Source organism: Macrobrachium rosenbergii, chromosome 12 (assembly GCF_040412425.1).
Source record: "Macrobrachium rosenbergii isolate ZJJX-2024 chromosome 12, ASM4041242v1, whole genome shotgun sequence".
NCBI classification, from domain to species: domain Eukaryota; kingdom Metazoa; phylum Arthropoda; class Malacostraca; order Decapoda; family Palaemonidae; genus Macrobrachium; species Macrobrachium rosenbergii.
In genome coordinates this window covers 97,660,587-97,681,557 of record NC_089752.1, presented here as the reverse complement: position 1 = coordinate 97,681,557, position 20,971 = coordinate 97,660,587, and the positions used below count along the sequence as shown (strand labels likewise).

Here is a 20,971-nt window from a genome sequence, read left to right as displayed (position 1 = left end):
TAATAGAATTGACAAAATAATTTTTATTTTGCAGTGACTTGTAACCATCATAAAGCGTTTCTTCAACACGCACAATGCCCTTTATGTTTGCTGTCATTTAGAATGTTTGTTTTCTCTCTCTGAGGGACATTTGTGACGTCGATTCGCCGTTTGATCACAGGTCTTTTCCTACTATATTTCAGGCTAAAATCCTTTCGCTTTGATCCTGTTGCGCATCGATTTCTCTGATCAACAGAAATTACGTCACAAAAGAAATTGTGGCGTCACACTTTGTCAATGCAACAAGTGTGATTTGACGTCACCAGTCCGTTTGGTAAACAATTTCGTCCTTTGGGCTTGTATTGGCTTAAGTGAGATTTACCGTGATATTTTTGAAAGCCTTTCATCAGGGCTGCTGCTGCTGCGTTGGTGTTGTTCTCATGACGGATGACTAATCAACGATGCGTTTTTCATAATGTTTGCTGATTGGAAAGGAAAAGGGAGGGTTGGACTTAAACCATTCCTAAAAGTTTGACTGTTGAAGGTTATCCTGTGAAATAGCAAGAAACGACTTTTCGTAATGCTCATAAGAAAATAAAGGTTAGCTAAAATTTCAACTGTTTTTATTCTTAAAAGCCAAGTTCTACTTTATATTTGTATAATTCTCAGAAAATTATTGGATATTCACTTAGTGTTCTACCCCCTGCATATTTTCTACTAAATGTATTGAGGATCTAAGTGTTAGAATTAACGTAATAGAATAATCTTACTGAAGAGTTCATAAAAAATTTAACAGTTTTGTGTTTTCAAAAGTGACGTTCTTCTTCCCCTTAGAGGGATGAAAACTTGAAATATGAATTTTTTTAATGACACGAGCAACGGCTACTGATTCAGTGCAAAGAACAAAATCGGCACAAAGCCCAACCCTTGTGTAAAGTCTACACGGGTACAGATTTTATAACTGACTGTTTGTAAGTGTTGGGTGCAAACAGTCCTATCGCCTAAAAACTTCCACTTCAGATGGACAGTAGTTTAAAAGTCTAAATTAGGAGTACATTTGACTGCCTAAAACTTCTGGAAAAAAAAGCATGTAATAAAAAAAAAATTGCACGACCCGAGAATACTCTATCATATAAATACAGTTTGCCAGTTCTTCTCAAATCCAGTTCACAGGAAAAGAAAATTTGCTGGAAAGTATTCAAGTTTATTTAAAAAAAAAAAGAAACCATCTTGTAATTATTCCATTTGATGACAGTTTACTTATCTGTGGTGTTGTGGAAGTTTGGTGCGAATTTAATCGAGAAGGTAAACATTTATACTGTAGCAAGAAAATAAATGTGCTTCAAAGGACAGAGAAAATTTATAGCTGCTGTTGTGAGAGGAACTATAGGGCATGGCACCATGATTTTAGGTATGTGTTCAAATTTTTAGCAGTGAGTTACTTTCACTGGTACTAATGAAGATGTATTATTATTATTATTATTATTATTATTATTATTATTATTATTATTATTATTATTATTATTATTATTATTATTATTATTATTATTGCTGTATATCAGGTCCACTGGTTCCACACTTGAAACCGGATCTAACATATTTACTTATTATGCCAATAATTTTTAGTTCGACTGAAGATGAACCCAGGCCAGGGTTCGAAAGCTTTTGCAACCTTTTGTAACTTTTTTTTATAAAATTAACAAGAATACCATTGAATATTATTGTGGACCTGATATACAGCATATCCCGTTCTCGATCTAGAGAAGAAAGACTTAATTATTATTATTATTATTATTAGTAGTAGTAGTAGTAGTACACTGAGTGCATTTTAGGGGGAAACATTTTTCTCATAAAATGTTTTTGAAGCATTAAAAAACTATCAATCTTTTGCCCTTAAACAATATCAATAATCGAAATTGCTTCTTGCCGTGATATGTTTTAACTATTATTTCCCTTGAAAATGGCGATAAAATTGTTTCGTTAATCCACGTGGTAAATGAGAGAACGAGGAAGATTTTTAAAGATACGTAGTTTTAGTGATTAAAGCTCTCAAATTATCAGGAATAAAAAAATAAATACCAAACAAAGGTAACTGAGACACCATTGAAGAACCCCCAAAAAAAAAAAAAAAAATAACATGGGAATAGAGCGTCTTTAAAATCCCATTAAAAGTCGTAACAATCCCTGTAAGACTTCAAGGAAAGTCTTAAGGCTCTTCCTGAATCCCCTTGGCATCATCATCAGTGAGTGGGGCTTCTCGAAGCTTTTCCTTAGCGAACTAATCAAAGTGGGGGATATTTACCTTTCTTGGGTCAACACAAGTGACAGCGTCATTGCAGGAAGTTCGGAAGGCGCGCAGTGGAATTGCAAGAGGGTTCGAGTTCTCTCAAGAGTTCATTTACTCTGCCTTTTCATTTGACTCTCAGACATATTACTTTTGCTGTCTCGCCTCATGGATAAACGTCTCTTTATATTTGCGATGTTCATTTCGATTAAAAGTGGTCTTGGGGTGCTATTTTGTGTCAAGGTAAAGACACCTTTTCAAAGGACTGATATATTTAAAGTGTAAGGCTACATGGTATATTTCGAGCTTTCGATATGATTATGCTGATTTTGTAAACCTGATTGAAAACTAAAACCTTTTTGTTCTTTTGACATAGATTTTACGTGAATCATCTTGGCTGGCTCTCGTGCAAATATTCCTATACTTGACACACACATATTTTTGTTAGGTTATCACCAGAAAAATCATGCAACTGATGGCTTTTATATCGAGAATCACGTGAAATTTACTCTCAACTTGAGAAGTTTGGTCCTTCTGTGTTCCGCCTAACAGGAATCGGCCTCTTTCCTTCTCATCTCCCGAAATCCCACTGTCTTTTCTCTCTGGCTGGGAGCTCGGACAAGGCAGGAAGATTGGATTTACTTTCCCCTTTCTGATCTCTGATGCCATCGATCAAAGAATCTTTTATAGCGCCTTTTAGTATCGTAGAAAGTCATTTGTTGGATTATGGGGCCGAGGAGAGAGAGAGAGAGAGAGAGAGAGAGAGAGAGAGAGAGAGAGAGAGAGAGAGAGAGAGAGAGAAGGAAAGGGCTGTGAAGGGTGGCTGTCGTTTGAATAGGGCAGAAGGGGAAAGGAATGTGTGTGTCCGTGTGTTTGAGAGAGGGAGAGAGATTGAAAGTGAAGTGAATTTATTGATTTGCTTTTTTTTTTAATCAGTATCACCAAAGGCTTAGAGAGAGAGAGAGAGAGAGAGAGAGAGAGAGAGAGAGAGAGAGAGAGAGATTAATATTATTTTTTGTTTCATCATCGTTGGAAAGTCATTTGATGACTGCACATCAACACATTTGATGAAAGTTGAGGGTTTTCTCCTGATCTGAACTGTTCGGTTAAGTTTGAAGTTTTGCCAAATATTATTGAGGCCAGCGACGAGAACAGCCTTATCCCAACCGTCCTACACAACTTACAGAGAAGGTAACTTTTCTTCATTTATACTCTCATGTTTACAACTTTCAATCAGTTGGTTGACGTTAAAACGTAAATAGAACAGAAACATGTAAAAATGACTAGTTTGTTTGTTGAAGTCTTAACGGTGTTTTCTACCAAGTTTCATTAAAACCTGGGTGACTGAGGTTTTAAGTAAACGGGCTCCCTTCGATTTCAGAATTAATAAATATAGAGTTAACAAGAATATTAACGTGAAAATGTGTTTTATAGCCAGTGGAGAATATTTCCCAATTGATTTTTAATTAACAATGTCAAATATTTCCGTAACGGTTTACCCGTGCCGTCCAAAATAATGGTAACACAAGAATGAGTCGACGTGGCAAATCTCGCACTTTGTTCTGTGCGAAGGGAGGGCTGGCCCTGGTTGGACGACAGCAAACGCTTGCACATTACGCTTTATTAAATAGAAATATAGATTTAAAACTAGAACATTTTGAGCCATAGGCTATGGTTTCGGAAGTTTTACTTCACTGCAGCTCTTCTCTAGATGTGTCAACTATCGTATTTTTGGGGGTTTGGGACCCGCGTTCGTAAGTTCCTTGGTTCGATCCCAGCCGGCCACTCTCCAATCGATCGAGCTGTGAATGGTACAAGTGGTCGCAGTGTCACCTAACAAGTTATAGAACTCAGGTTCGCATCCTGGGGAAGAGGGTCAGGTGGGTATGCGCCATTGAAGACCTTGGGTTGCGCCTCTGTTGGCCTAAACAGTAAAGTAGGGAACAGGTAGTGAGACGACTTAGTTGGTCACAGCAAAGGTTAAGAAAGGGAATGGAGCTATAGTAACCACAAGTCTTGGTAAGAATTGGAACGTTAGCAGCGTTTGGCATCACTCCCTCAAAGGGGAAAAATATGGTGAATATATATATATATATATATATATATATATATATATATATATATATATATATATATATATATATATATATATATATATATATATATATATATATATATATATATATATATATATATGAGTATTTGTCTATGTTCAGATTTTCTCGACAGTCGTAAAATGTTTCTCGTATTTGATAGCCGATTACACTGCTCATAATATTTCATGTGTAATGTTTATAAATTTCTAAAATTGTGTGAGTACTTTACAGTTGAGAATAAAAGCAATGATAAAAGTTGAAGTACTAATCGGATTACGACAACGGAAGGCACAAAATAAGTGACAGCAATAATACTCTTATACAGACAGCCAAAACTCCAATGGTAGAATCGAGCCCCGAAGCGCTACTGGAAGTAGCAAGACAGTGGAAGCGGAAATTGAAATTGGAGGCAATTTCAGTTTTGGATGTTACGGAATAGGAACGTTTTCTTTGACTCAGTTGCCAACCAGTAGCTTTAGAATGATTTGTAGGTCCCTACCGTCCCCTCGCTGAGGTAGTTGAAGGCTGAATTGGGGAGGGCGTTCTCTGTCAGCAACTTGTGTTTTTGCAGCTCTGGTTGTGGTAGGTGTTACGTTGTTGCTCTATGGCTTAAACAAAGCTGCTGCGTTTTATACGCTAGGGTTTTGGATATGACTATCAAGTCAAATTTTGGACAGTGTGGCCATTGGGCTAGCTGTATTATTGCAGCAAGAATTCATAGAAGGTGCACAAGCGCGTGCTTAAATCAAGTACCTATCTTGAGGCCCTGAAGCAGTCTGGGATCAAAGCGGTTAGTAAGCTTGCGCGCACGCACGCACGCACAAAGTAAAAGGATGCCTTCCATTTTCTCGTGCTTTGGCTTTCCCAGCAAGCGAAAGGTCCCGAATTTATCAAGAAGTGAACTGACATTCTTATAGTGCAGCAGATAATTGCATATTTCATAAACAATCGTTCAGATAGTGAAACAAGCATGAAATTTTGCACAAGTGCTCTTTAAAGTTCCCTCTATCAGAAAAGAAGACTTAATGAGCCCAAAGCAAAAATTTTAATATGGCGGCCAAATTCCAAGATGGCGTTTTCCAGTTTTATTTGACAGATTTTGGCTAATTTTTCACTAGAATGGCATGTATTTGCTTCTAGCAATATGGTAAAAAAGCTCTTCCATACTATTTCTTGTGAATATTATGTTTCTGTAGCTTCCCAGTACAGTTTACCTTTAAATATGGGGGCTATATGGCTGCCAAGAAAAGGTAGAAACAATAATTATAATGAGAAATAATGCCCGTTCAACAATTATCGTTTTAAGCATGGATCTTGGTTTCTGTGGTTTTAGATCCTAATGAGGCCATCTCTTTCGAATAACTCATCAATTTTGAAGGAAAATTAATAAATGTAAAAGAGTGTATGTCTGCACACAACCAGGGCACACTGGTGACATCACTGCTGTGTAACTCAGCATGGGGTTCAGTGCCAGCTAATCCAGCTTTACTAATCCTGTAGTCTTAGACTAGTAGTTGTAGTATAGTTTAGTTTAGTGTCCCAAATGCTTTCTAACAGCCCCAGACCAGCTATAGTTAGATAGCACCTGAATAGACAGGATGTGCCAGCGAGAGCCGAAACCCAAGCAAGGGTATGGGGGCTGTACATGATGGTTCATGTACTTACCCGGATGGTGTACAGATCACCACGGGACTTAAATGGCACTGGATGAATGATCGGGCTAGGTGTTGGGGACCGAACCTAGTTGAATCCCATCTTCAGGAATGTGTGCTTTGTTTAAGGTGGTAAAAGGATAACCCCTCGGCCTTAATCAAAGATGTGAAATCATGGCAGAATGTGATGCCAATCAATATTGAGCAGTAGAAAAACAAACTGGAGTTTGTGTTGTCTTTGTCAGAAGGACAAAAAAGGTGAGCACTTGACATCACCTCCAAGTCATCATGTCCTAGACCATGATGGGTACACAATGCTGGCAAGGAACATTCCCATGTTCAGTGAAATTAATGAAATGCCACTGATAATGGATCCAGCAAGGCTGGATGAAGGTGATGGCATAGAGGCCACTCTCAGGAAAAATGCAGCAAAATACCATGTGAACTCTACATTGTTGTTTAACAACACTAAACTGGACCGTGCAAAAAGCGACAATCCAATGACCAGACCAGCAACACTGAGACTAGTCACTTGCAAAACTGCGATTTGGTTAACCAGTCATGACAATGAAGTTTGCATTTTCTGTGAGAAAGTGGCACCTGCATCTGATCTCAGACAGGCTAGTACTAAATGCCTTGACTTGAAATTGCGTGAATGTGCAGAGATACTTAGTGATGGCAAGCTCCTTGCTAAAATGTTGACTGGTGGGGATGTCATTGCACAGGAGTTTAAATTATCACCATGCCTGTCTTTGTGCCCTCTACAACAGAAAAAGGTCCTACCTGAGGAGCCTTGAGAAAGACCAAGGTAGCACTGAGTCAGAATCAGATGTGTATCCACTAGTTCTGTCAGAACTGATGACATACATTGTTGAAAACAACCTTTGTTCAGATGATCCAGTCACATTTCGGCTGGCAGATATTTGCCACCTCTACCAACAACGTCTGGAACAATTAGGTGTAGAGTCACCAAAAGTAAATTCCACGAGACTCAAAGACAAACTTCTGGCAGAAATTCCAGAACTTGAGGCTCATAAATCTGGCAGAGATGTATTACTTGCATTTCAAAAGGATGTGGGAAAAGCACTTGCTCAATCATCTGATCTTTCAGAGGCAGTTATCATTGCTAAAGCAGCAAATATTCTCAGAAAGTCTATACTTGATCATCAGTCACGGTTTGATGGCACATTTTCTGAGGCTTGTGTACGAAATTCTGTGCCTCCTCTCCTGCTCCAGTTTGTAGGGATGGTTGAGCATGGGGCTGACATCAAGTCACAGTTACGATTTGGAGCATCAAAGTCAGACCAGGCCATTGCACAGCTCATGCAGTTCAACTGCTACTCCCGATACAAAGAGGGAGCAACAACTCATAGACACTCCAAAGACAGAGAAACACCATTCCCAGTCTACATGGGACTCTCAGTCTATGCCAAAACCAGGAAGAAAACCTGGTTGAAATGCTGCATCAGTATGGCCTCAGTATCTCTTATGACAGAGTACTGGAGGTCTCTGCACAGTTAGGAGATGCCACAGTTAGCAAATATGTGGAGGAGGGTGTGGTCTGTCCCCAGTACTGCGAAAGGGTTGTTCACCACTGCAGTGATGGACAACATCGACCACAACCCATCTGCAACTACTGCCACTACCTCCTTCCATGGAACTAGCATCTCCATATTTCAGCACCCCACCAAGGAGAACACTGGACAGGAAAGACAGCAACTAAAGTTTGCACCTGAGAAAGTGAGGTCGGTGCCTGAATTGCGGACACATTCACAAACATCTCACCAGCTTCCTTTCAAACAAAGAACCCTGTGCAGACCAAACACTGCAATACCAAAGCCACCCACAGATATCTTGGGGCCACAGCTTGCACTGGAGTATCAGTGGCTAGACAAGGTCATAGTCACCCAGGAAATAGATGATGCAGTGAATCTGGCGTGGTCAGCTCATCACGCTTAAATGAAGAGAAGCCCAGAATTTGAAGTAACCATAACTTCATTGCTTCCTCTCCTGCGTGATCAGGCTCATTCTGTTGCTACGATCAAACACGTGATGCAGAAAGTGCAGGATGTCACTGATTTTCTGAACCCTGGCCAGATACCCATAATCACAGCTGATCAGCCAATCTATGCCATAGCAAAGCAGGTGCAGTGGCAGTGGCCTGATCAGTATGGCGAAGACAAGTATCTGGTAATGTTTGGTGGTCTGCACATTGAGATGGCAGCAATGACATCTCTTGGTACTCTTCTTCATGGCAGTGGTTGGACAGGAGCTCTGGTGGGGCAGGAGTTGCTTCATCTGGAACTGCAGAATCCTTCCTGTCAGCTGCAAGTGTAACCAGGACACGGCAGATGCACCAGGTTACAGCCTCTAGTTTGTACAAACTCCTGAGGACAGCATACACTGACTACTGTGCTGAGAAAGCAAACAACAATGAGCAGGCATTAGAGTTTGAGGAGTGGTGTGACCTGTCGAAGACAGCAGAGTCCACAGTTCCACTTCTGGCACATGGTGTTGTCTATGGAACTTGTGATATTCCTACTGATCAGGTCCTTCCGTGAGGCCAATTTTGTCCTCTACTGCCAGGCATTGCATGAGCTGATACCCTACTTCTTTTCCAACAATAATACAAACTATGCTCGTTGGCTGCCTATTCACCTCAGGGACATGCTTACCCTAGAGTTCACACCCAGAGTTGCACAAGGAGTTCAAGGCTGGCAACTTTGTTGTGCACAAGACCAGTCGCCAGTTCTCAGCAATGGCTCTTGACCAAGCTCATGAGCAGACCAATGCCTTTATAAAGGCTGATGGCGGAGCCATTGGGCTGACTGAAGATCCGTCAGCACTCAGAAGATGGATGGTGGCTGGCCCAGAGATCATCCACTTGGTGTCTGCATACGAAACAGAGGTTCAAAGTAAGGAGTCTAATGAGCAGACAACACACCATGAACAAACACCTCATGTCGCAGAAGACATTCTTGGAGCCTGTCAGCAAGCTGTCATTGGCTTTCAACACTTGGGAAGTCCTTTTCAGGAAGAGAGCCAGGATCTGTATTCCATTGACAACAAAGACATTGCCCACCCCAGCTCAGCAGAACTTCTGCAGACACACCTTGACAGAGGCCGCACTAAATTTCAGAAGTTTTCAGACTCTTTGGCAAACAATGCAGTCTCCTTCTATGAGCCGATAAAAGAAGAACAGAACTGACTTCTTCAGGCAAGAAGCTGCTCCTGTAGAACAGTCAAAGCAGAAACTTCTGAAGGAGGATTGCCAGCTTTGTCTCAAAGCTATTTATATCCTGGGTCAGAGCCGTGAATGTGATCTGCAGGAATTCTTCCAGCACGAGAATCAAACATTCCCAGCTTCCCTTAGTGAGGGTGGTGGCTGTACACATGTCAGAAGTCTCAGCTGACCTCGGTCCTGGAGAGTCATGTTACACTAGAAGACAAAGAACCAAGACTGATGTCCTCATTGTAGATGGATCAGCTTTGGTCCATGCCTGCCACCAAAGAAAGGAAAGACCTTTGAGGGCTATGCACTTTAAGCGACTTCTTGCCTGTGATACAATCCTATAGCAGCAAGTACACATCATCACATCTTGTATTTGATGTATACAATACATCCAGCCTCAAAGCTGAGACCAGGCTCCAACGTGGTCAAGGAGGAAGGCGCAAGGTGACAGAACAAGAACACAATTCCATCCAACTGGCGCAATTTCCTGGAGACACGATGCCAACAAGACAGAGTTGTTCCAGTTCCTGGCAGACAAAGTTGCCCAGATGTCTGCCACAAATGTTGTCATTGCCACGAAAGGGTCTGCTGTCCTCAGCACTCATGAGGCTAGTCTTCAGGGACTGGAAAAGTGCTCTCATGAGGAAGCTGACACCTTAGCATCTTTCTCCATGCCAAATATGCCACAGAACATGGAGCCAAGACCATCACTGGTTAAAGCAAATGACACAGATTTTCTTGTCATTGCAGTCAGTGCTTTCTCCACTCTCCACAATCTAGGGCTAGAAAAAGCTATGGGTGGCATTTGGCCAAGGCCAGAGCCTGCGCTGGATTGCTGTGCATGACCTGTGCAACTCTGGGCCAGGAGAAGGTGAATGGCATGCTCTTCTTCCATGCTTCACAGGCTGTGATACAGTGTCAGCCTTCCGGAGCAAGGGCAAGAAGACCGCCTGGCAGACATGGAACATCTTTCCAGAGGCCTCCACTGTGTTCTCCAAACTGAGTCACTACCCTCTCAGAGTGGAAGAGAGTGACCTGAAGGTCCTGGAGAGGTTTGTCATACTTATGTATGAAAGATCCAGCACTGCTGGCACTGTGGATGAGGCTAGACTTGATATGTTTGCCAGAAAACAAAGGGCATATGAGGCCATTCCACCAACCAGGGAGCTCTGTCCAACACACCAAGCGTGCTGCGTTACCAGGCTGGTTGTGTGTGGGGCAGGCCACCCAGTGTCAGCCACAGCCAGAGAACCCTGCTGAGTGGGGATGGCAAAAGTCTGGTGAAGCATGGCAAGTCCTCTGGACAACCAACTCGCCCTTAGCCAAGAGTTGCCAACAGCTTACCAAATGTGGATGCAAAGCAGGCTGTCGGGAAAGGTGCAAGTGCTACAAGCTGGGTCTTCCCTGCACAGCTCTGTGCACTTGCAAATGTGAAAAGTCTAGATAAATATTGCCCTCTCTTCAGTAGATAATCTGGCTTGAGCATCCAACGTGTCATGCTATGCCTACCTTCTTATCCTCGAATTTTTCAAAGGTGTAGGTTGAGAGATCTATACATAGATTGGTTGCGTTTAGTCCGTATTTCTCTTCTTTTCTTTTTATGGTTACAGTCTTAGACACAATGTTGTATGTGACCATACCATTACTATTTCAGTTGAAAATAGCATATTAGTTAAACTGTCTGATCACATGAATATACCATTAAATAAAAACAGTTGGTCTCTATGTCTGCTAGCGCTGTGGATAGAAAAAAAAACTTTTATGGCAACCATTTTGTACGCCATCTTGGTTACAATTCATTTAGTAAGGGTTTTCAATAAAATGTGTGGTATGGAACATTTTTATAACCTAAAAGTCGAGGTTTAAAAAAAAAAAAACTGGCATATTCCATCCAATAGATGCTCCCAAACCAGTGAATCTCAACATAGATGGCGGCCATTTTGAAAAATAGCCGCCATCTTGGATTTTCAGGTGGCCACAAGTTCCCTTTTCTAAGAGCCCGTAGTCTTAGGAATGTTTGTGCCAAATTTCATGCTTGTTTCACTATCTGAACGATTTTTACAGCAATCTGCTGCACTATTAGGCCAGTTTGGTAGATCCTGTTGTTCTTCTGTTGTCCTAAACAATGGATTACGTATCTCGTGGATAGGCGGCGACTATTGTGGTTGCAAGCAGGGCGGAGATGGGCATTTGCCTGCCTTGTTCCTCCAAAGAAGACTTAATGAGAACCAACAACAACTAATATTCTGGATCCAAGGCATATATATATATATATATATATATATATATATATATATATATATATATATATATATATATATGTATACATACTAATAAAAAATTCTCCTAAAGATGTTTCTGGCTGCATCTATGAAATTCCTTGTAAAAAGTGCGATAAAATATATTATGGACAAACTGGAAAATCACTTTCACAACGAATCAAACAACACCAATATTCTGTGAGAACTGGCCAAATATCGAATGTATTATTCGTACATATGAGAGATTTAGATCATCCTATTAACTGGAGTGAAGCAAGATCTTTAGTCCCGTGCAACGACACATTTAAAAGGAATATCATTGAATCTTGTTTTATCAAGTCAAATAATGAGTGTTCTAAATTTAAGTCTTGGTTTTGTTTAAACTTGATGCCTTCATAATTAAAAAAGTTGTTGATAAATATAAGCAAAATTAGTATTCAGTTTTTTATACATGCTTCTGCAATTTGAATGGGTAAGATGCCGTATCTCTTATGGTTAAGTATTTGGTTTTAGTTTGTGACCGCGTGATCCCGGATTTTCCTGGATTACCCTTTTGTTTATTACCCTTGGCAATTAACCATCTGGTATTCAGTTTTATACATATTTTTGGATTTTGTTTGGCTAAACTTTCGTATCTTGCAGTTAGGTCTACGGTTTTAGTTTGTGAATAAATGGTCCCTGATTATCCTGGATTATCTTTCTGTTTATCACCCTTTGACAGTTGACCATCTGGTACTCTTGTTCTTTTTGTTTACTTTGTAACCATCTTTTCATCTGCGTCTCATTTGTGCCCAGACGATGTGTTAATAAACGTGAAAGCGCTTGGTACTGAACTTCTGCCTGTCATTTTCCCGTGGGATTCGCTTATACACTGAAGTCACATGCATCTGTTGTGATTTTTAAGTATATATATATATATATATATATATATATATATATATATATATATATATATATATATATATATATATATGTATATATATGTATCTTTGTGTGATAGTAATTAATATCGTACGTAAATTTACAACTGCTATAAAAAAGTACATAAACTTAAGTAACTTTTAATCAACTGAGCTCCATACCTTAAGTGCAGAGTTTCACAGATACCTGCACTCATGGCAACCGCTGTGACCCTTCAGCTTTTGCACTGAGATGAACTCTGTCAACATAAAAGGAACGCAAGTCTGATAGAGAAGCCATCGTAAATCATATTTCCTGAGGCTGTCATCAGCTGCCGATCTAATTTAAGCCTCACAATCCATTGTTATCTGTCACGGGTAAAAATAGGAAACTGTCGAGAGCTGAATGAATATTCACCTTTTATTGCATCTTCCTCTTGAGGCACTTCGGTCTGATACGATTCTACGAGGAAGAAGTTTCCGTGCGCGCGCGTAGGCGATATTGCGTCGGCGGGTAAGAAGAGGGAAGTGGTTTATATCCGCTTCCATAAGGACGTGGATGTTGTTGATTCGATTTAGGGTCCCACTTTCTGGTTGGAGGCGTCTCTGTGATTTGGATCCCGTATGCAAATGGAAGGAAGTAGTTGGCGTTTCTTGTCGAAATGGCATTTTTGACTTCTCGGACGCTGATTCTATTTTGCTCCGGTTCATAAGTGTGTTATGCTTTCCCCTCTGTTCAGTTTTCCTGAATTATTAAACGCTGGAGAACAGAAAAGCGGAAAAGTACTTTTACTCCTTGCGCTGTGTCATGTTCGATAATGTTAGGATACAAATTTGTAAATTTTGGATAATGACAACAGTATTAACCATGCAGGGGATTATATTTTCACATTGTGCCATTGACAATTTTTTCATTATATGGAGAAAAGTATTAACATATCACTTCCAACGCAACGTTTTAGTTGGTTGATCCAAAGGTCATTGCGTTATGTAGGGTTACGGCATAAGAATGAACGTGCAAAAGGGAAATGAAAGTGGTGCATAATTCAAGTCTCTCTCTCTCTCTCTCTCTCTCTCTCTCTCTCTCTCTCTCTCTCTCTCTCTCTCTATCTATATATACACATATATATATATAAATATATATATATATATATATATATATATATATATATATATATATATATATACATATATATATACATACATGTGTACATATAAACACATATATATATGTGTGTGGTATGTTTAGTAATATTTTTTTGTAATTATATAATATATTTTTACAATACCACGTGACATTCATCATAGTTTTCTTAAGGAGCTTTTACGGATATTGTAGTAGCCGTGTACATTATAACTTGAGTATGTATTCAAGATATAGCCATCACTTGTAGAAAGCTTTGTGATATAGATATATACATTTTTTGTGCAAGGAAGCTACATGAACATGCAGTCAGCCACTGGGGGAACACTGCGAAGATGACATAGTACTCTAAATAACTGATCTATTACCTTGTATCTCTACCCCCTCCCAACTGACAGTGCCCTGTCCCTTGCACCCTACCTGCGTCGCATCCACACCACATGTGCTGGAATGTCCTCAAGTATTTCATTCGCGCAAGTGTCCGTAAGTATGTTCACGAAGGGTACACGTCTGGTTGTCGTCGGCATTCGGGCTGCCTTGTAGAATTTCCGCAGAATTTAAGATTCGCGAAGGAAATATTATTATTTCTGATAATAGCTATAGCACCCTTTATGTCTAGGGCGAAATCAGTAAATGAACCAGTTGTCTTTGTAGACATACTCTCTCTCTCTCTCTCTCTCTCTCTCTCTCTCTCTCTCTCTCTCTCTGTTGGCTGGTTTCCTATAAATACTGAATTTGGATTGAAATGGTTTTCTATGTATTTAAACATATAAGAAAGGGAGGCAATTGTCTTTTTCTAATTCTAAAGCAAATTTAATGGATGGTACCTGGTTATTCAAATTAGAGAGTCAATCATTTACATCAATACCAGCAGGCAAAACAGTTAAAATATCGTCAACATATCTATACCACTTTATAAGAGTATAAATGATATTAGGTAAATATCGTTTTTCAAAAAATTCCGTATACAAGTTTGAGAGGAGTGGGGATAAAGGGTTGCCCAATGCCATACCAAATATTTGTTGGTAAAATTCACCATTGACTATAAACTTGCAGTCACAAATGCACAACCTAGTGAGTGAAACAATATGACTCACAGGTAGAGGTAATTCATGATGGATTAGTTTATTACGAAGATACTCTAAAATAGAATCTGTAGGGACTTTAGTAAAAAGAGAACAAACATCAAATCTAACAAATCTATATATTTATATATGTATATACATATATTTATATATACATAGAATATATATATATAATATATATAAATATATGTATATATATAAATATATTATATATATACATAATTACATAATTTATATGTACAATATATATATACATGTGTATATATACATAGTTAGTTATAAATGATTTGTTTAACCAGACCTCTGAACGTATATATACATAATATATATATATATATATATATATATATATATATATATATATATATATATATATATATATGTATATGTGTATGTATGTATGTGAATGAGTGGGCAGTTGGCTTCAAGAAATAATATTCAGTCTAGGTGCATTTTGACTAAAGTTCATTTATGCCAATTGCAGGTTGTTTGGGAAGTAAAAGCCACAAGGTTGGCTAGTGTCTACCTCTTCACAAGGTTCTTAGCCCGAGGGCCCGTATTTAACAACCTTTTCCAGTCATCGCTCCCTCAGATTTCTCTCTCTCTCTCTCTCTCTCTCTCTCTCTCTCTCTCTCCAACAAGAATGTTATACTACTTCAGAATGGGATAAAGTCACAAGCTTCAACAGCTTCATGCTCGCAGCAGGGAATTGTGGAGCGGCAGAACCCAAGTTACTCATACACAGAAACTCCCATTACTTGAATAGACATATGAAATGACAACTTCCTTACAAACATATAGTTCTACAACTCAGTATGCTGATAATCTCCGTAAGTGATTGCTTTAGTCAAAATGCTCTTAGACTGAATATTATTTCTTGAAGTAACCTGCCCACTCATTCACATACATACTGTACATACATACATACATACACATATATATATTTATATATACATATATATATATATATATATATATATATATATATATATATATATATATATATCACACATATATTCAGTGTATATATATATATATATACATACATATATATATATTTATATTTATTTACATATATGTGTATATTTATGTATATATTTACATGAATATATACTATATATATATATATATATATATATATTTATTTACATATATGTGTATATTTATGTATATATTTACATGAATATATACTATATATATATATATATATATATATATATATATATATATATATATATATATATATATATATATATATATATATATATATAATAGCTGAACCACCCGTCGGTGCCCCGGGAAGACTCAGACTATTACTGTGGTAACTGTCCCATTTATCCAGATATTACTGTAGTGAGTGTCCCATTTATCCTTATATTACTGATGTGGCTGTTTCTTTTATCTAGGCAATATTGTACTAACGTCCAGTTTATCCAGGTATTACTGTACTGACTGTCACTTTTATGCAGGTGTTACTGTGCTGACTGTCCCTTTTATCCAAATATTACTGTGGTGACTGTCCCTTTATCCAGGTATTACTGCGCTGTCTGTCCCTTTTATCCAGAAATGACTGCAGTAACTTTATCCAGGTATTACTGTGGTGACTCCGTTTTATCCAATTACTACTGTGCTGACTGTCCCTTTTATCAAGATATTACTTTGGTGACTGGCCCATTTATCCAGGTATTACTGTGCTGACTATCCCATTTACCCATGTATTACGGTGGTGACTGTCTCTTTTATCCAGATATTACTGTGGTGACTGTCCCATTTATCCAGGTGTTACTGCGCTGTCTGTCCCTTTTATCCAGAAATGACTGCAGTAACTTTCCCTTTTATCCAGACATTACTGTGGTGACTGTCCCATTTATCCAGGTATTAGTGTGGTGACTGTCCTGTTTACCTATGTATTAGTGTGGTGACTGTCCCACTTACCCAGATATAACTGTGGTAACTGTCCCATTTATCCAGGTATTACAGTGGTGACTCTCCCTTTTATCCAAATATTACTGTGGTGACTGTCCCATTTATAAAGGTATTACTGTGGTTACTGTCCCTTTTATCCAAATATTACTGTGATGACTGTCTTATTTATCCAGATATTACTGTGGTGACTGTCCCATTTATCCAGGTATTCTGTGGTGACTGTCCCATTTACCCATGTATTGCTGTGGTGACTGTCCCATTTATCCAGGTATTTATGTGGTGACTGTCCTATTTACCCATGTATTAGTGTGGTGAGTGTCCCATTTATCCAGACATTACTGTGGTGACTGTCCCATTTATCCAGGTATTTCTGTTATGACTGTCCTATTTCCCCATTGGTTCTTAGCCACGTAAAATAATCTAATCCTTCGGGCCAGCCCTAGGAGAGCTGTTAATCAGCTCAGTGGTCTGGTTAAACTAAGATATATTTTTCCCCATGTATGAGTGCGGTGACTGTCCCATTTATCCAGATATTACTGTGGTGACTGTCCCATTTATCTAGGTATTAGTGTGGTGACTGTACTACTTACCCATGTATTAGTTTGGTGACTGTTCAATTTATCCAGGTATTACTGTGTTGCCTGTCCCTTTTATCCAGGTATTATTGTGCTGACTGTCCCTTTTATCCACGTTTTACTGTGGTGACTGTCCATTTTATTCAGACATTACGGTGGTGGCTGTCCCCCACATATTACTTTGGTGACTGTCCCATTTATCCAAGCATTGCTGTTCTGTCTGTCCCCTTCATAATGGTATTACTGTCCTGACTGTCCATTTTATCTAGGTATTACTGTGGTGACTGTCCCATATATCCAGCTATTACTATGGTGGCTGTCCCATTTACCCAGGTATTACTGTGCTGAATGTCCCTTCTATCCAAGTGGTATTACTGTGGAGACTGTCACACTTATCTAGGTATTACTGTACTCTTTTTCCCTTTTATCAAAGTATTACTGTGGTGACGTCCATTTTATCCAGACATTACATGGTGTCTGTCCCATTTACCTCTCATTAAACCTAAAAACACCCCCAACTTAACTGAAATGCCCCCACTAAACCTAAGCACAGCCCCTGCTAAACCTAAACACACCCCACACAAACCTAAACACACCCCTGCTAAACCTAAACACACCCCACACTAAATCTAAACACACCCCCTGTTAAACCTAAACACACCCCACTAAACCTAAACACACACCCCCCACTTATCTGAAACACCCACACTAAACCTAAACACATCCCCACTAAACCTAAACACACCCCCACTTATCTGAAACACCCCACTAAACCTAAACACACCCCCCACTGAACCTAAACACACCCCTGCTAAACAAACACACCCTTGCTAAACCGAAACACACCCCACTAAACCTAAACACACCCCTGCTAAACCCAAACAAACACCCCAGTAAACCTAAACACACGCCCTGCTAAACCAAAACACATCCCCACTAAACCTAAACACAATCCTTGATACAGAACTAATGATCACCGGGAAGAAAAGCATTTTCAGTAACATATTTCTATGGTATCGAGTACACGAAATGAGGTATGATAAATAAACCCATGGAGTTTATTTACCACAAAAGTTACAAAGGGAAGGGCAATGGGGGAAGGGTAAGGGGGTAAGGGTTTGAAACCTACCCTGCCCCATAAGTTCTTCATTGGAGGGGGGGTAGAGCTTTTGGGTAGCACGCTGTTGGCCCAGCATTCAACTCTCCGAGAATTAGAGGAATTTATTTCTGATGATAGAAATTCATTTCTTGTCATAATGTGGTTTGGATTCCACAATAAGCTGTAGATCCCGTTGCTAGGTAACCAGTTGGTTCTTAGCCACGTAAAATAAGTCTAATCCTTTGGGCCAGCCCTAGGAGAGCTGTTAACCAGCTCAGTGGTCTGGTTAAACTAAGATATACTTACTTTTACCCTGCCCTATTATCAAAGTTGGGTCAAATGATGGCCACAACGGTCAAACGGTTATCACATAAGTTACAAAGGGAAGGGGGAAGGGGAAGGGGAAGGGGAAGTGGGTACAGGTTTGAAACCTACCCTATTATCTAAGTTGAGTCAAATAATGGCCATGTGCCAAATTTTGTCTAGATCGGTCAGGCAGCTACCACATAAGTTACAAAGGGAAATGGGATGGGGAAGGGAAGGGGAAGGGGGTACATGTTTGAAACCTACCCTGTTATCTAAGTTGTGTCAATTGATGGCCACGTGGGTTAGATTGGTCAAGCGGTTATCACACAAGGGGAATGGTGATGGGGAAAAGGGAAGGGGAAGGGGGAATGGGGACAGGGAAAGAGGGAAGGGGATGGGGGTATGGGTTTGAAAACTACCCTATTATCTAAGTTGGGTCCAATAATGGTCATGTGCCACAGTTTGTCTAGCTCGGTCAAACAGTTACCACAAGTTACAAGGAGAAATGGGATGGGGAAGGGGAAAGGGGTACAGTTTAGAAACGTGCCCTGTTATCTAAGTTGGGTCAATTGATGGCCACGTGGGTTAGATTGGTCTAGTGGTTACCACATAAGTTACAAAGGGAAGGGGGAATGGGGATAGGGAAAGGGGAAGGGCCGGGTACGGGTTTGAAAACTACCCTGTTACCTAAGTTGGGTCAAATGATGGCCATGTGCCAAATTGTGTCTAGATCGGTCAAGTGGTTACCACATGAGTTACAAAGGGAAGGGGGAAGGGGAAGGGTGTATGGGATGTGCCAAATTTTGTGTAGATCGGTCAAGTGGTTACCACATAAGTTACAAAGGAAGGGGGATGGGGGAAGGGGAAGGGGGTATGGGTTTGAAACCTACCGTATTATCTAAGTTGGATCAAATTTGGCCAGTGCCAAATTTTGTGTAGATTGGTCACACAGTTACCACATAAGTTACAAAGGGAAGGGGAAGGGGGTACAGGTTTGAAACCTACCCTATTATCTAAGTTGGGTCAAATGATGGCCATGCGTCACATTTTGTCTAGATTGGTCAAACGGTTCACAATATAAGTTTCAAAGGGAAGGGGGATGGGGAAGGGGATACAGGTTTGAAACCTACCCTATTATCTAAGTTGGGTCAAATGATGACCATGCCAAATTTTGTCTAGATCGGTCAACAAGTTACCACGTATGTTACAAAGGGAAGGGGAAAAGATGGGGAAGGGGGTACGGGTTTGAAACCTACTCTATTATCTAAGTTGAGTCAAATGATGGCTACATGCCAAATTTCGTCTAGGCCAGTCAAGCGGTTCGGATTTCTATAGAGCACAAACATATGGACAAACATACAGACATTCACTTTAAAAATATATATATATATATATATATATATATATATATATATATATATATATATATATATATATATATATATATATATATATATATATATATATATATATATATATGTTCACTCTATTTCAAGCAACAGTTTTTATCCATAGATTTTTCAAAAAACATTTTTATTATATGATGTAACATCAATTTTCCAAAGAACAATTTTTACATTATGAAATGTAGCCGAAGTCACTTATTGTTATGGTGCATAGTGGATTCCTATGACGTCAGACCCCCTTTCTTTTTGCTTCAGAAATTGAGATTTTGGTCATACCATATATATTGTAGTAAAAACGTTTTTTAGTCATACCATATATATTGTAGTAAAAACGTTTTTTAGTCATACCATATATATTGTAGTAAAAACGTTTTTTAGTCATACCATATATATTGTAGTAAAAACGTTTTTAGTCATACCATATATTTTTAAAACGTTTTTAGTCATACCATATATATTGTAGTAAAAACGTTTTTTAGTCATACCATATATATTGTAGTAAAAACTTTTTTAGTCATACCATATATATTGTAGTAAAAAGGTTTTAGTCATACCATATATATTGTAGTAAAAATGTTTTTTAGTCACTGCTCATCTATTGTAGTAAAAACGTATTTTAGTCATACCATATATATTGTAGTAAAAACGTTACCATATATATTGTAGTAAAAAGGTTTTTTAGTCATACCATATATATTGTAGTAAAAACTTTAATTGTATTCCAGCGGTAAGAATGCTGACTTAATGTGGTGAAGTATTGACAATCTGTTCACTATTCAGTGACGATTGCAAGCATAAATTATGTAGTGATTATTATTATTCCGTGACGTATAATCATTTTTAATCTCGATAATTTTTTTTAAATTTAAATGTATAGGAAAGAGTCGAAGTTTCATTTATTTCAGCTTAAACAAAAAAAAAAGCTGTTTATCAATTTATATGCCATTTTAATTTGTTTTAATTCTAGGTCGATACCAGCGCTCATGAAAGTTACGGCTATTGTACCATACGTATAATTGCTTGATAT

General features: G+C 38.9%; 1 protein-coding gene across 1 annotated transcript in view; it reads left to right on the top strand.

Annotated features, from left to right (window-relative positions):
• Positions 1–20,971, top strand: part of Dip-C (dipeptidase C) — a 444,612-nt gene that overhangs the window by 60,442 nt on the left and 363,199 nt on the right. The gene's annotated exons all lie outside the window — the stretch shown is intronic.